Here is a 16,982-nt window from a genome sequence, read left to right as displayed (position 1 = left end):
AATTAACGAATGATGAAATAGGTAAGGCAGGCAGATCCTTTTGAGGATATGAGCTTTGATGTTTTGATGCCTCAGTTTGCTGGCTACCCAGCTTAGTTGTATTTGTACACATGTGGAAAATCAGATTTGGAGGGAGTGACAAGAATTAAACTCAGCAGGTGTTGTTCTGTCCTGCTTAGTTGTTTACAGTGAGCCACACCGGGCCCCGGTCCAGCTCCTGCCTCTGGGGAGAGGAATCCTCTTGTGGTGTACACATCTGTGCAGGAGCCCAATGACTACTCAGGAGACTGCCTGATGCATGAGGAACCAGAGCAAAGAGAGCTGGTTATTCTCAAAAGACCCTCCTCCATTTATGATTCATCTATATTTATGGTTATGTTGCATTAAAAGAATAAGGAAATGTCAGAAACTCCTTTCTTTGGAAGATCCTGAAGAACTGCTACAAATTTTACTCTCTGAGTCTGCTTTGCCTGTTCTGTGGGAACCATGGCCAGGCTTACGGCCAAGGGAGCTTCCTTCATTTCATCATTTTCCCCTTCTGAGTTACATGTCTTCAAGGTTACAGATCATCTTTAACTGGTTTATTGTAGGTTGCTCTTCCCTAAGGGACCTGTTTATTTCCTTTTTTATTTTTTGTAAGTAGGTTCCATGCTGGGCACAAGAGTCCAATGTGGGGCTTGAACTCATGACCGTGAGATCAAGACCTGAGATGAGATCAAGAGTCTGACGCTGAAAATGACAGAACCACCCATGCGCCCCCAAGGGACCTATTTCTTAAGGTCTTTGGGAAAGTGATTCAAATGTTAATAGACCCCATGCACCTTCCAGCTGAGATCCAGTAACACTTCTCATTTTTTAAATAAGATAGCAGATGAATACCTTTTGCCGCTGGAACCAGTCTGCAATTTTTCATATTGGTAAGCACTAATCCTTATCAACCTCATAACTTCAATAAACTCCATAGATGTCTTAGTTCATTCCAGCTATATAACAAAATACCACCACCTGCATGGCTTATACACAAGGGATATCTATTTCTCACAGTTTTGGATGCTGGAGTGTTTAAGATCAAGGTGCCAACATGGTTGTGTTCTGGAGTGGGCCCTCTTCCTGGTCCATAGCTGGTACTACACCCTGTGTCCTCACACGGTGGAAAGGGCTAGGGACTTCTGTGCAGATTTTTCCTTAAGGCTCTGATTCTACAATGCAGATACCTCATGACCTCATCATCTTCCAGGGACCTCATCTCCTAACACCATCACCTTCTGGGGTTAGGATTCAAAGTATGAATTTTGGGGGCACAAACATTCATTGCAATAGACACAGTTCCAGTTCCATCTGATTAGAACATGGGACCCCATGCTTAAAATGACAACCATTTATGCACTGTAGGCATTTTTGCCTGATTGTCATAGCTCTCATATCCTGCAGTTGTGGGTTTCCAGGCTGACATTTCGTATGAGGAGCAAATGAACTTTGCCTTGGCTTGTCCATTAATGGCTATTGTGCACCCTCCAACTTGCTTGAAACTTTACTGACCTCTTCTCAATATGTGGCTATTTGACAGTAGCCAGCTATGGCCCAGGCTGAATGAGTTCAGCATGGATTCACGGTTGTTGATAACCAAGTCACGATTGTTACTGTGGTGACCCTTAGCACCTCTATCACATCACATAATTATCATTTCTTCTTTTGTGGTGGGAGACATTAAGATCTAGTCTCTTAACAAGTTTGATGTTCACAATACAGGACTGTTGTCTGTGGTCACCATACCATGCATTAAATCTCCAGGACTATTTACCTACTGGTTGCAAGTTTGTACCATTGGACATCTCTCCCATTCTCCCACCTCCAGTTCTTGGTAACCATCATTCTACTCACTGTTTTTAAGACTTCCTGCTTTTTTAGGTTGTACCTATAAGTGAGATAATATGTACTCATATTGTTTTTCTTTATCTGACTTATTTCATCTAGCATAATGTCCTCACAGTCTATCCAGATTGTCGCAAATAGCAAGATTCCTTTCTCATGGGTGAATAATATTATAAATACATTATTATACATATTATATATATATCACATCTTCTTTACCATTCATCTCTCAACAGACACTTAGGTTGTTTCTGGCTTCTTTTGATGAGTCAACTAACAGTATTCAGTAGCACAAGCAAGGTTGTGTTCTGCAACCCCTTTTGTATTAATTCAATATTAATGATATGAAACTGACTTTAGTAAATGTAAATGTCTGTTGGTTGGCCATAGAAAAATGATTGAGTGAGTTTCTTCCTGTACACTAATATTAATGTCACAGACTGGAAGTGGCCTGTGTGGGGTGATGCATCCTGTGATCACACCACTAACTGTAAGACTAGTCTTTTTTTTTTTTCCACACCAGTCAGAAGTGTTTTATTAAAAAAAGTTAATGAGACAGACAAAAAAAAAAAAAAAAAAAAACCTTTAAAGTTTTAAAGTCTGATTAAATTCAATATTAACTCAAGCTCCTTGATGGGGAAACCCAACGGGGAAAGACAACAAGTATGTCAGGGAAAAGCAGACAGTGGTTGACAAGTCTTCAGTGGAAAAGTAAGTTGCAACCTTATACAAGCTGCCCTAATGATTATCAAGTCCAAGTTTTGCTTTTCAAAAATAGGTTGTAATATATATATACTAGTATATTTGGTATATATAGATATACCAAAGAAACCACACAGACACCCCCAAGAGTACAGTGATGTAACACAATGAAATCCAAGGGATATAGGAAAAGCCAAATATGATAATACATACTAATAATCTATAAATAGAATAAGTCTTTCAATCCTGAAAAAAAAAGGGAAACCTCATGAATATAACACGTGAAAAGAGAACTAACCACACGTGGAACAACCCTAAACATTTTCCCAATGACTAAGTAACAAATGACAGCTTTGGACACCATTAACATGTAATTTTTACACCCAATATGTATGTATGTAAATTAATTTTTTCTACTCAATTACCATTTCTTCCTTTTGCTCTTTTCCCTAATTTTCTCTAGCAACATTTTTCCTTTGGTTTGACCAGTTGAACTCATAACTTTTGGAACCTAAAATGAATATCAACTCTTATTGGAAAACCACCCAGGAAATGCAATCCTAGAAAGGCAATTTTTTTTTAGATCAAAACTTTTTTTTGTTACAAAAACAAAAATAAATCCAAATGGGTAATGAAATAAACATTTTTTTAAGTACCCCATCCTGGGTTGTCTGTCCTAGAATTTAATAAACAGTTCAAGTTTAGGTTGCTTCAACACTTCTTCTGGATGCTATGATGCCTCCATCTTATAACCATGTTTCTCTAGTTCAGCTCATAACTGATTGAAGTCATCCTCTACATTGTCATCATCCCAATTATCCTCCCAGACATGCCCATCTTCATCTTCATCTAAACCAGTCCAGTCATCCTGGACATGAGGCTAGATGCCCAGGTTCCCATTGCTCCTCTCAATGAGGAAGCAGAAGGCATTCAGCCTCACCGGTGAGGCACCCCCCCACCCCCGTGACATTCCGAACCCCAAGCCTGTTTGCAAGTAGGGTCGCACAGGCTGAGCCTTGAGGGCCCTTCGCAGGGGTCCGGGCTTCCTGTGGGCGCCTCAGGGCTGAGCCCAAGAGCCCTCTCTGACTCCACCTTGGAGAGCAGAAAAGGCAAATTTTAACTGAAGTGGCTTGACAAAGTTAAGCATCTGTTCTCAATAGGACAATGTCCTCCATGTTAATTACTGGGTTAATGACTTCTCTTGGCTGGATCGCATGACCCAGCATGTTTTGCTTCTTAAGCTAGCTTGGAGGGATAATGGCGGTCTCTGTGGTGGGATACTGCAGAACTATGTGCACTAACACCCACCTGTTTAAGCTTTCAAGAAATACAAATCATGTTTTTTCAGTCTTTAAAAAAATTGTTATTTAGATTCAATCTGCCAACATATCACTCAGTGCTCATCACATCACATGCCCTACTTAGTGCCCATCACCCAGTTAGCCCATCCCTGCACCCACTTCCCCTTCCTCAACCCTTTGTTTGTTTCCCAGAGTCAGGAATCTCTCATGGTTGTCTCCCTCTCTAATTTTCTCCATTCAGTTTCTACCCCCCACCCCCCTTTATGGTCCCTTTCACTATTTCTTTTTTTTTTTAATTTATTTTTATTTTTTATTTTATTTTTTGTTTCTTTTGTTTTTTGGCTTTCACTATTTCTTATATTCCTTATATGAGTGAAATCATATGATAATTTTCTGTCTCTGATTGACTTATTTCACTCAGCATAATACCCTCCAGTTCCATCATGTTGACATAAGTAGTAGGTATTTGTCCTTTCTGATGGCTGAGTAATATTCCATTGTTGTATATATATAGACCACATCTTCTTTATCCATTCACCTGTCAAAGGACATCTTGGCCCCTTCCACAATTTGGCTATTGTGGATATTGGTGCTATGAACATTGGGGTTCAGTTGCCCCTTCATTTTTCTACATCTGTATCTTTGGGGTAAATACCGGTACTGCAATTGCTGGGCCATAGAGTAGCTCTATTTTTAACTTCTTGAGGAACCTCCACACTGTTTTCCAGAGTGGCTGCACCAGCTTGCATTCCCACCAACAGTGCGAGAGGGTTCCCCTTTCTCCAAATCCTCGCCAACATTAATTGTGTCCTGTTGTGGTTAATTTTAGCCATTCTCACTGGTGTGAGGTGGTATCTCCTTGTGGTTTTGATTTGAAATACAAACCATTTTAAACTATTTAAAACCATTTAAGTAAAATAAATAGAAAATATTGCATTTCTATTGGTCTGTTTTGCCTTTTGAACTAGCTTGGAGTGTGGTTCATGATGGAAAACACAATTAATTAGTTGCTATTCCAAGCTCCTTAGGTTTCAATAATTCTTACTCTTTAAGCCTCAGAACCATTTTTTTCTTTGTTTTTTGGTTTTTTTGTTGGTTTGTTTGTTTTTTGCAGTGATAATGGTATTCTTCATTAGCATTGCCACTATACTGGGACCAACACCCCCAGGACTGGAGTTATGTCACTGGCTTTCTTTCTGACTCCTTCAAAATCCACATCTCCAACTAACTAGCAGATATGGAATCTTGAAGTCTATTTATTTCCACACTGGTGACTGCTCCTCCCTCCTTGATCATATCTGCTGTGATTAGATTTGGACTGTCTGCAGCAGAGACCACAATATCTGCAAGAACGGTATTTTTTCTTCAGGTCTTCTTTGGGAGGCATTGCCTTCAGGGTGTTCCTGCGCCCCATCTGTGTGTAGGATCATTGCAATGGGCATTCCAACATTTTTGACCTTCCAGCAGCAACCACATTCTTCCCTAGGGTTGGAATGCTAATTTGCTTAATTATTTCCCAGACCTCCCGTGGGATAGCTGGTAATATGGAATACTGATCCAAACACATTCGCCCTCCTTGAATGACATGAAAGCCATCAACATCCTTGTCTGGAGGATTATCGCATTATAGATACAGCATTACAGATCTCGCCCTCATCAGTGTGCTCTGGGAGACGCAGCTGAACAAGGAGGCCACTTGTATTATCCTTATTCGGTTTATTGATTAAATTCCACAGCTCTTCTTCTGAAACTAAAGCTAATTTCACAATGGTTTGGTGGTTCCCACATCTGCAGCCACCTGGTTTTGTTGAGGGTGTAGGAGTGACTTGGCAGGATTCTCACCAACCAGAACCATGCTCACAATCACTTTGGCCACTTGTTGCCCAGTGCCAGCCATTCATCCAACTCCTACCACACTTCCTGCTTGATCTGCTAGGCAAGTTTCCTTCCAGAAATGACACCAGCTTCATTTGGAACTGCCAAGTGGCGGAAGGAGCAATGGCGGAGGTGGCAGCTCTTCGAGGGCCAGGGCAGCCCGGTGGCTGATGTGGACACAATGGAAGCAGCGGTCATCACCTGTCCCAGTGTCCACACCAGGCAAGACTAGTCTTCAGTCGACTACTTTACAATGAAAATAATTATTATGTGGCTGTTCTCCAAATGTAGTGATTCTAAGTTTAATAATCTAATTTTTAAATTAAAGCAGCAGTATCCCAACTGTTTTAATTATATCCCTCATTAATGAAAAAAATGTATCAGCACACTCTCCCAATCCATATGGATTTATTTATAAATTATATACCCATGCCAGTATATCAATATGTTATCTATATAGAAAGCATGCATAAAAGAGCAATTTAAAAGGGTGACATAGAGATAAAAGTCAGTGACTTTTTTTCTTATTTTATTCATTACTAGAACAATATCACTCAATTATGATGATGAATTAACATTCAAAGCTCATTCCTTTTAAAAACGCCTTGTTAATCCTGATGGCTTCATGTTCCCCCTTTGGCTAATAAAACAGGCGCCACACAAACTCAAGGCAAGGTTCATAATTAACAAGAGGGGAGGTAAATCCACATTTTAAGTAGTCTTTCTACTAAGTTTAAGTTTGGAGGTTGACTTTTGGTCAAATAGACCAGAACCTTGCTTTGCCTCATAATGTGGCTGATAAAAAGCTTGCATGTCCTAAGAATCAGAGATGTACACACTGTGCCATTTTCTTTTGTTTGGTTGTGCTTATTACTGGGGGGATTTGTGTTTACTCCTCTCCATTGTGTGAGAGGTAGTTAGTTGGAACCAGATGCCACATGCCACACACCCACTGAGACACATCTGGACTCCAACATGTGGCCATTCAATGAAAGTGAACAACAACAACAAAAATGCATCAGCTCCTTGCTTAGGGAACTTCCACTTTCCCTCCCAGAGACCTAAAGAACCACAGGGGGATGCTTTGGGCTGACCAAGCAGGTGAGGTGCCTGCATCAATGAGAATGTTTAAATAATAGGAAAATTGGACTCATTTTGTGTTGCTTCTTATAAATACAGATATAGATGCCCACTGTCTTACAGGGCCCCCAGAGTGCACAGACTCTAGTCAGAGACATATTTGCTACTACCTCGTCCTGTAAAGTTCACTGGGAACTTCCCAGTGCTGCTCATAAATGGATGTCCCAGAAAGCTGCTTCTCAGAGGTCAGGTGTTTACATAATAACTTCACAAGTTTGCCTTACCTATCTATTTTCTGTATTTCTGTTTTTAAAAATATTTTATTTATTTATTCATGAGAGACACAGAGAGGCAGAGACACAGGCCAGAGGGACAAGCAGGTTCCTTGCAGGGAGCCCCATGCGGGACTCGATCCCAGACCCCCGGGATCACGACCTGAGTTGAAGGCAGATGCTCAACTGCTGAGCCACCGGGCATCGCGCATTTTCTATATTCTTAATATTGATATCTGTATGACTTATAGGTTAAATTTATTTAAAAAGGAACTATTGTGTCACTGGCATGAATGGAAAAATCCGTCTCACTTCCCTTCAACTTGTTTGCCAAAGCCCTGTTCTTCTGACCGCAGTCTGCACCTCGCAGCTGAGAGCCCAGAGTGCCCCCGGCTCACCCCCCTGCCATGCCCAGCATTCAGTGCAGCCCAGGGACACCATGGACAGGAAAGTGCATCGCCCTCCACCTGCGACAGGCTTCTCAGCAACCAGCACACAGAGGGTGGGGAGGAGGAGGGTGCTGGCCCGCTGGCAGGCGCAGCCTTCACAGATCAGCTTGCACACCATACTCGAGGAACACATCTTTTTTTTTTGTTGTTTACTTTGCTTCTAGGAAACACAGAACTAAATATAAGACTCAGCTATAGTCATGATATTGTCCTTAGGGCTTGTGTATTAGGGTTAGAGTCCCTTACCACTCCTCACCCTGGGTCTTGATTTGCTACTATCAGTTGTGGCCTTCTCAGTTCTTATTCATTGTTGCGTTGATGGCACGCTGGTATTCTTGTGGATGCGTTCTTGTACAAGCCAGCGCAAAGCTTTGTGCAACACAGCAAACGTACATATCTCCTGTGACATTCCCTGCCTCTAGATGTCATTACTGAGTTCATGTCTCATGAGGATAGAAGTCTGTGTATCCTATGGAGGACAGCACTAAGGACGTATTGGATGCCTTATTATATCTAAGATATTTCACAACTTACTTTGTAAATTCTACACAAAGATCCACTCGCTTATTCTCAAAACAAACTTGAGTAAAGGGCACATGAGAATGTGGTAGAGGGGATCCTGGGTGGCTCAGCGGTTCAGCACCTGCTTTGGCCTAGGGTCTGATCCTGGAGTCCCGGGATCAAGTCCCATGTCGGGCTCCTTGCATGCGGCCTGCCTTCTCCCTGTGTCTCTGCCTCTCCCCTCTTTCTCTCTGTGTCGCTCATGAATAAATGAATAAAATCTTAAAAAAAGAAAAAAAGAGAATGTGGTAGAAGTGTTAGATGGCCAGTTCTCTCAAGAGACCATGTTCTCTCTCTGCCTCCCTCTTTCTTTCCCTCTCTCCCTCCCTTCCTTCCTCCTTTCTCTTGTCCCCTCTCTCCTTCCTCTCCCCTTCTCCCTCCTCTCTTCCCCTGTTTCTCCCTTGTCCCCCACCATAAGACCAATTCTGATTTAGCCTGGTGGAGGCTGAGATGAACCTCCTGAAGCAGAACCAATGTGTCAGAGCTGAAGCCATGCTGCCCCCAGATGCTCTTCCAATGGACCCCAGCTGAGCTCAGCTGAGCCTCTCTCAGATCAGCAGAACCACCCAGCCATAGACTTGTGGGAAATCATAAGTGGTTGTTGTTTTGGCCATTAGGTTCTGGGTGGCTTGCTCTGTGGCGACAGCTAACTGATAGACTCGGAGTGAGGTTACATGACAGTTTGTTGGTGGCAGAGCTAGGAGTAGAATCCGGCTGCTTCTTATTCCTGGTCTAGGTGTTTGTCTATCATAGCATATTCCTGAATCTATCTACCTGCCTTCCCCTCAAGGAGCTGAGCTCTTGTCTTCTGAAGAGTGACCGCTGGTGCATCCTGTCCCCTCATGGAGTCAAAGGCAGCCACATGGATGCATGGATGACATCCTTAGGCAAAGAAGGTCCATTTGGATTTTGCAGAATGACTCTCTGTTTTAGAAGCCGTATCAAACAGTCTTCGGTTGTTCTGGGACTATCTGGCATAGCCATCTGTCTGTTTTTTTTTTTGTTTTTTTGTTTTTTTTTTTGCAGAAAAATGTCATAAACCAAATCACATTAGCTCTATTTGATTTTCCATCTTAACGTGCGGTGTTAAAATAAAATGCACATTGTCATCTAGAGGTCATGGAATAAACACATCAATTCCCCGTGTGGCTGTGACTCTGAGATGCCTTCAGGGAACGTGGTGAGGTGCCTTTCCCTCCCGTTGCACCTTGGCGTCCTGCTTTACTTCTGCCTGGGGTATGAAATGTCAGCCTGTAGCTGATACTAGGCTTGATTTCTAAGACCAGCCTCATTCGCATGGCTTTGTAAAATCTCCTATCAACATAGTAAGAAAGGTCACTTAACAATGGGGCAATCAATAGGTTTCCACCCCATGAATGAAGTTTGGTGTAAAAAGAAGCAAAATAGTACCAGAAATAAATTATCAGCTTATCAACATGTTTATTAAGTGCATCATACTCGGAGCACCAGATGTGAGAAAGACAAAGGCTAAATGCCAGCAGCAGGGTTGCTAAGTAAATTATTTGGCTTGTCGCTGGTAATGAGAGGTTGTACTTGGTGGAGTCGCCATGAAATTATATGTTTCTGCTGTGTTGTTCCTCAATGAACGTGATCAACTCTAGGAATTGTTTGGATAAATTTTCCCTTTGGTGTTGACAGAAAAGAAAATCCTCTCTTAAGAGAAAACCTTTATAAGCTCCAAATGTTTTTTTTTTTTTTTCCAAATCCACAATCTCCTTATTTCTTCATTTTTGGATTATTGGTTACACAGCAATCCACGAATCAAACTGGTTAATAGATGTATCGAATATAATTTATGATGACCTCTAATTCTCCCTTTTCTTTATACCATGTCAAAAAAATACTGTTGATTTGAGTTATGCTCAAGACTTATACTGTATGTTGGCAAATCGAACCTTAAAAAAAAAAAAGGAGCAGTGACATTGTCCTATCCAGGTCATTTAAATCTATATGAGCAAAATAGTCATTGCAAGATTATTACATCAGAATTCTCTAATGGAAGACTTAGAATGAGCAAGAAGAACTTAGAAAGATGATACTTTGGAGAGCATTTCCAAATCCTATTTCTGCTGGAGAAATGGGCAAATCTTACAATAAAGCTGCTGATTTGATTAGGAAGACTACTAATTACACGCTGTAGCAACACCCTCACGCACAATCTCCTATTCATAGGTCTGGCATTTTCCCCATTTCTTGTTGAGAAAAACATTTCCTGGCTCAGTTGAGAAGAACAAGTCATTAGAGGCTCCAGTAAACAGTTCCGTGTGGGGTGTCCCTTTGAGCAAGCAGCTGTCCTTTTGGAATTGCCTTTATTGTTGGAGGCTCCCAATTTTGCAGTCAGGAGGTCGTATAAAATCAATTAAGTCAGAGGATCTCTGGGTAATCAGTTCCAAGAACTGTTGCCCCAGCTGTGATTATTTGCCGACTGTGGCAGCTGCCGCCCTATCCCTGTGTCACTGGTGCCCACGCGTTAGCCTTCACCTCCTGGCAGCAGTGTGGTCCCGCCCCCCTCACCCGCCCCCCCATCCTGGAGCTTGTCTCCTTGCCATCCTTGCTGGTTGGGTGCAGGCTGCCATCTCTCGGAGTCTCCCCGCTGGCTGCACCCGCCAGAGATGCCAGGAGAATGTCCCGCTGGGTTAACAGGTTGTGGCTTTCAGTTCCTCCTCCAGCAGGTAGGAAGCTGGAAGGAGAGTACCACAGAGTGCTGCTGTTGCTATGGCAACCAGAGCTGCTCCTCCGAAAAGCTGTTGGAGAGAAAAAGCTTCTCTCCTGATTCTCCTTCTGTATCTTCCCCTGTATCTTCTCTCCTGATTAAGGCACCTCGTTTCTCCTAATACCTGCGTCCACCTTGCCCCTGAGGAGATCACGCCATACTGTGGCTTTAAACAACTGAAAAGTGTTCATCTTTTCATTAAGGTACACATTCTTAAACCAAAAGAAGAAAATCTCGTAAGATCTAATCTTATGGTTTTATGCAGCATGTAGCTGGGTGAAGAAGCATTTTGATGTGTAGAGACTTGATTCAATCATTCATTCATTCATTCGCCAAGCGGGTATTGAATACTTGCCGTGAGCACCTGGCGAAATGCTAAGCCTAAGAGTTCAGAGATGAATAAGACGTTTCTGTCTCAGTCTGGTTGGAAAGGCAGATATGAAAATAAATAGTCACAATAAAGTAGTGCTGGTGTCTGCTAAAAGCCTGTCTGGCCCTGTGGGGCATACGGGATGGGTAAGTCGTTCTGCTGGGAGAGGCTGGGAGAGTCAGGAAAAGGCTCACCATGCAGGTGAGTTGTGAGGCAGGCACAGGTGTGTAGTAAGCCACCTCTTTAAATGCTCTCCTCAGTTCATTATCTTGGCCTAATTTATCGGCTAGTGGGTTGAGAAGGCCCAGGGAGTCTTCGTGAGATAAAGTGTAAATATGATTCAAAGAAAGCTGGGGGTGTCCACTTGTGAGTATTTGGAAAGGTGGAGATGGTAGTGAGGGGAGCAGGGAGGGTGAAGGCTGGGAATGAGGGGAACCACTCGGGAGACCCTCACGGGGGAAAGTCCTGGCTAGGCTGTTCAACTGGACCTGGGGAGCAGGGTGGGGGCAAGTGGAGGCTAGTGTGGGAGATCGGTGGGGTCACTGGTGAGAAAACATCCATCTGTTAGTAAGTGCAGTGGTGTAGTGCCATGGTTAACAGCGGGGCTTTGGGATTCAACACATAGGAGTTTGTTTCCACTCTACTACCACTAACTGGACACTTGGAACAAATAGGAATCTTTCTGGGCCTATCTTCTCAGCTGTACAGTGGGGAATAGAGATCTGTTACCGGTCGCATTGTGTCCTCCTTCCAAATCCATATGTTGAAATCCTAACCCCCAGTATTGTTGGGAGATAGCGTCTCCGGAATGTGGCTATATTTGGAGACAGAGTACTTAAAGGGATGATTAAGTTTAAATGAGCTCAGTAGGGTGGGCCCTAGTACAATATGACTGGTGTCCTTATATGAAGAGGAAATTGGACACAGACACATACACAGGGAAGATGATGTGAAGACACTGGGAGAAGATGGGCATCTACAGCCAAGGAGAGAGGCCGGGGGGAACAGCTCCTCCCCTCCACAGCCCTCTGTAGGAACCAGTCCCATGGACACTTGCTCTGGGACTTCTAGCCTCAAGAACTGTGAGAAAATAAATCTGTCTTGTTAAGACCACCCAGTCTGTGGGGCTTTGTTATGGCAGCCCTAGGAAACGAATACGTAGAGCTGTCGTGAGGATTACATAATTTATATAATATACCAAAGCATGTGATAATATTCAATATGTGGTAGCTATTGTTATCAATGACAATAAAATTGGCTCTACTTTAAACAAAAATAAATCCTAACTCACTTGCATTATTGGACTGATAAGGCTCTCAAGATTATTTGATTTCTCTGGTTAACTGAGTGCCAGAGGGTCCTTTGTTTCCACTCTGACGTTTAAGCCTTTTAATATGCCTCATCCATCCTTATACTGATTAAAATTAAACCTTTTTTTGATTTACAGACCCGAGTGCCTCCTCTTTAATTGCAAGAGATTGAAATTGAACGTGTACTGCTTTGTAAAAAGAAGTTTTGTTTTGTTTTGTTTTTAATAAGTCAGTCGAGTTGTCAATGTTCTCTAATGACTTGCTTCTCTCTTTTTTTTTTTTTTCCACAATGGAGTGCTGAAAAATCCAGTTTAACTTTAAGGTGCTAGGCAATTGAATAAATCCAATGTGTCAACATTCTTTGCTTTTCATGGGCGCATTCTGCAAAACACAAGTGTTACATAACTGCTCTACATTGTAAGGGCTCAAAACTTGTGTCTGGAACTTTAATTATAATAAAAAAACATATGCAAATTACTATCATTGTCTCTATTTATTTTGGACCAGCTGCTTCTAAAACAATTAACAAACAAATCATGTAAATGTAATTAGTTAGGAGAAATACCAGGCTCTGAAAAGAAAACAGAAAAAAACTGAATTCTGTTTACAGTCTTCCAGATTATGCTTTTCCTTTGCATTTATAGGAGCTGGTATCAAACAGTACCTTGCACTTCATCGTTTGCCCTGATCTGACATTTCTACTTATCTTCGAAGAGTGAAATTTATTTAGTTTCTTTCTCTCCCTTGAGGAGAAGGTTATAAACCACAGAACAAATGATCTTTATTGGTTCTTATCTACCCAAGAAAATTCTGTGCCTGGAATTTCAAGGAAAGAAGAATGGGGGAAGGAAGATTATGGGAAGATGTAACTCAGACTCTCAGTAGGAGGGAATACAGGACCTTTGATGGGTTTGGTGGATTAAATGCTATTCCTCCCAAGAGGAGGTGGAGCCTAGTACACCAGTCCTTGAATCTGGGCTATACTTGCAACTAGCTTTGGCAAATAGAACAGTGTGATTTCCAAGCAAGGCATCAAGAGGACTTGCAACTTCTGCTCTCATTTGCTTGCATCATTGCCTGACACTGCTGTGTAAAGAAGTTTGCTTGAGTCACCTGGAAAATGACAGATCACATGAAAAGAGACCCTGCTGACAGCCAGCACCAAATGTCAGACATCTGAGGGAGTCCATCTGAGACTATCCAGGCGAGACCAAGAGAAGAATAATCTAGCTGAGTCTGGCCCACATTGCTGACCTACTGAATCGAGAGTCAGTAAAACGAATGTTGTTTTAAGTCACTAAGTTTTCGGTTATTTGTTACACAGCAATAAATATGTGATACAAAAACACATAGGATATTGGACAAAACATTTTACAAAACCCAACACTGTCATGATAAAAACACTCAACAAACTAGACATAAGAAGGAAATTTCCTTAACCTACTATGAAAAACCCTTGATAAACGTCACACTTATTTGTGAAAGACTGAATGTTTCCCCTCTAACGTCGTAAACAAAACAAAGATGCCCACTCTTACCACTTCCATTCAACATTGTAGTGAAGATTCTAGCTAGAGTTAGGGAAGAAAAAAAAATAAAAGACATACAGATTGTAAAGGAAGAAATAAGATATTCTACTTATAGAGGATCTGATTTTCCATAAAGAAAATCCTAAGGAATCTACTAAAAAATCATTAGAACTAATAAATGAGTTTAGCAAGATGCCAGGTCAATGTACAAATATCAGTTGTGTTTCTATACACTTGCAATGGATAATCAGAAAATGAAATTAAGAAAACAATTCCATTGACAATTGCAACGACAAGAATAGAATACTTATATATTTAACATAAGAAATCTAAGACTTGTATAATTAAAAACGGTAAAACACTATTGAAAGAAAACGAAGATCTAAGTAAATGGAAAGACATCATGTTCATTAATGTGAAGACTTAACATTGTTGAGATGGCAATACCACCCAAACTGTTCTACAGATTCAACATAATCCTTAGAATCTTTATCAAATCACAGTGGACCTTTTTTGTAGAAATTGACAAGCAGATCATAAAATTATATGGAAATTCAGAAGACTCAGATTAGATCAAACCATCTTGAAATAGAAGAGCAATGTTAAAGGATTAATTTCCAGATTGAAGAAGGTACTACAAACCTATAGTAGTCAAGACAGTGTATGACTGGCGTAAGTATAGACATATAAGTAAGTGGGATACTTGAGGGTTCAGAAATAGACTCTCATATTTATGTTCAACTGATTTTTTTTTATAATGCACCCGGACAATTACACAAAGAATGGTCTTTTCAAGAAATGGTACTGGGACAAATGGATATGCACATACAAAATAATGACTTTAGAGTCCTACCTCACACCACACACACAGATTAATTCAAAATGGATGATAGAAGAGCTAACGCTATAAATCTCCTGGAAAAAATATGGGAACAAATCTTTATGACCTTCGATTAGGCAACTGTTTCTTCCCTTTTTTTAAAAAAAAACTTATATAAAAAAAACCTTATTTATTCATTTTAGAGAGAGAGAAAGAGAGTGAGAGCATGAGATGAGTGAGGGAAGGAGAAGCAGTGGAAGAGAGAGAGAATCCCAAGCTGACTCCAAGCTGAGTGCAGAGCCTGATGTAGGGCTTGATCCCAGGACTCTGAGATCATGACCTGAGTCGAAATCAAGAGTTGGCCCCTGATTGATTGAGCCATCCAGGTGCCCCCTGATAACTGTTTCATAGACAAAAAATCAAAAGCACAAGTGACAAAAGAAAAATAAATAGGATTTCATCAAAATTATAAACATTTGTGCTTTAAAGGACACCATCAAGAAAGTAAAAGGAAAAACTGTAGAATGTGAGAAAATACTTGAAATCGTATTTCTGATAAGGGACTTTTATTCACCACATATAAAATAACTTCCAAGTCTAATAAAAATGGAAAAAAACTCAATATAAAAATGGACAAAGGCCTTAAAAAGACATTTCTCCAAAGAAAATTTACAAATAGCCAATAAGGACAAGGAAAGATGCTCCACATGACTAGTCATTATGGAAATTAAACCATAATGACGTAGCACTTCACATCTGCTAGCATGGCTATAACCAAAGACAGAAAACAAGTGTTTAGAAGGATGTATAGAAATTGGAATGCTCATACATGGCTCATACATGGTGGGAATGTGAAATAGCGTGGCCACTTTTGAAAACAGTTTAGGATTTCCTCAAAAGATTAAACACAGAGTTAATATAACCCAGCAATTCCAGTCCTAGGTGTATACCCAAGAGAAATAAAAATGTGTGTCCAGACAAAAATTCGTACATCCCTGTTCAAAGCAGCATTATTCATAATAGCCAGAAAATAAAAACAACCCACCCAAATTTCTATCAGAATAAACAAAATGTGGTAGATCCATACAAGGACTATTATTCAGCCATAAAAAGAATGAAGTACTGATATGTGCTATGACATGGATGAACCTGGAACACATTACGCTAAGTGGAAGAAGTGGTCATAAAAGACCACACATTGCATGATCTCATTTACATGAAATGTTCAGAATTGGCAAATGTATAGAAACAGAAAGTAGATTAGTATTTGCCAAGGCTTGGGGATAGGTGGAAGGTGGGGGAGAAGGCTGAGTGCTGGCTAATGGGTATAGGGTTTCGTTTGGAGGTGACGCAGATGTTCTAAAACCGGATTTCGGTGATAGTCGCACAACGTCAAATAAGCTAAAAGTCACTGAACTGTGCACTTTAAGTGGATGAATTTTAGAGCAGGTGAATAAATTTTAAAAGCTATTTTTAAAAAATGCATAGGAGCTCGCACGTCTATGCAGCATGTTTTTTGCCATCAATGCCTCTGCCTCATTCCATTTTCAGGGTTCTGGAATGGTGTGTGATCTGGCTGTCACTCTATACGTAAAATAGGTCCTCAGTGACGTAGCCTAAAGGCCCACTCAGAGATAATACCCAAATCTCATTTCAGATAGCTGGCTTACCCAAACAGGTCTGAGATGAAAGGCTTCACGGATGCAGCAGGCTTCGGTGGTGTGTCCTCCTGGCAGCCACCGTGCTGAGCTGGGACACAGGGCACACTGGACACAGTCCTTTCCCACATGGTGCTGCTGGCTGCCGGGAAATTCAGACCTGCAGCCAAAGACGGGGCTGAGTCCTAGGGACCATAGTCCTGAGTGGTAAGGGTGGCAGTGCAGAGGGGGAGCGACGATTCTGTTTGGAGGAACCAAGTAAGAGTCACTAAGAGAGTGACCTTTGAGCTAGGGCTTGAGGAATGGATGGGGCTGGAGGGTCTCCAGTGCTGGGTGGGAGTGTGAGGATAGAGCATTGTTGGGGAGCTCTTTCTCCTCTCTTTTTCTGTGCTCACCACCCCTCTCCTCTCCACCCCTAGTTGTTTACTGTGTCAGCTCAGGGCTCTCTT

At 41.5% G+C, this 16,982-nt stretch overlaps 1 pseudogene; it reads right to left on the bottom strand.

Annotated features, from left to right (window-relative positions):
- Positions 1 to 4,874: 4,874 nt before the first annotated feature.
- LOC119879047 lies at positions 4,875 to 16,664 on the bottom strand (annotated as a pseudogene).
- Between the last annotated feature and the right edge of the window lie 318 nt (positions 16,665 to 16,982).

This window comes from Canis lupus, unplaced genomic scaffold, assembly GCF_011100685.1.
Source record: "Canis lupus familiaris isolate Mischka breed German Shepherd unplaced genomic scaffold, alternate assembly UU_Cfam_GSD_1.0 chrUn_S2227H2427, whole genome shotgun sequence".
Lineage (NCBI taxonomy): Eukaryota > Metazoa > Chordata > Mammalia > Carnivora > Canidae > Canis > Canis lupus.
The sequence above is the reverse complement of the archived record's forward strand: the minus strand, read 5'-3'. Positions and strand labels throughout refer to the sequence as shown.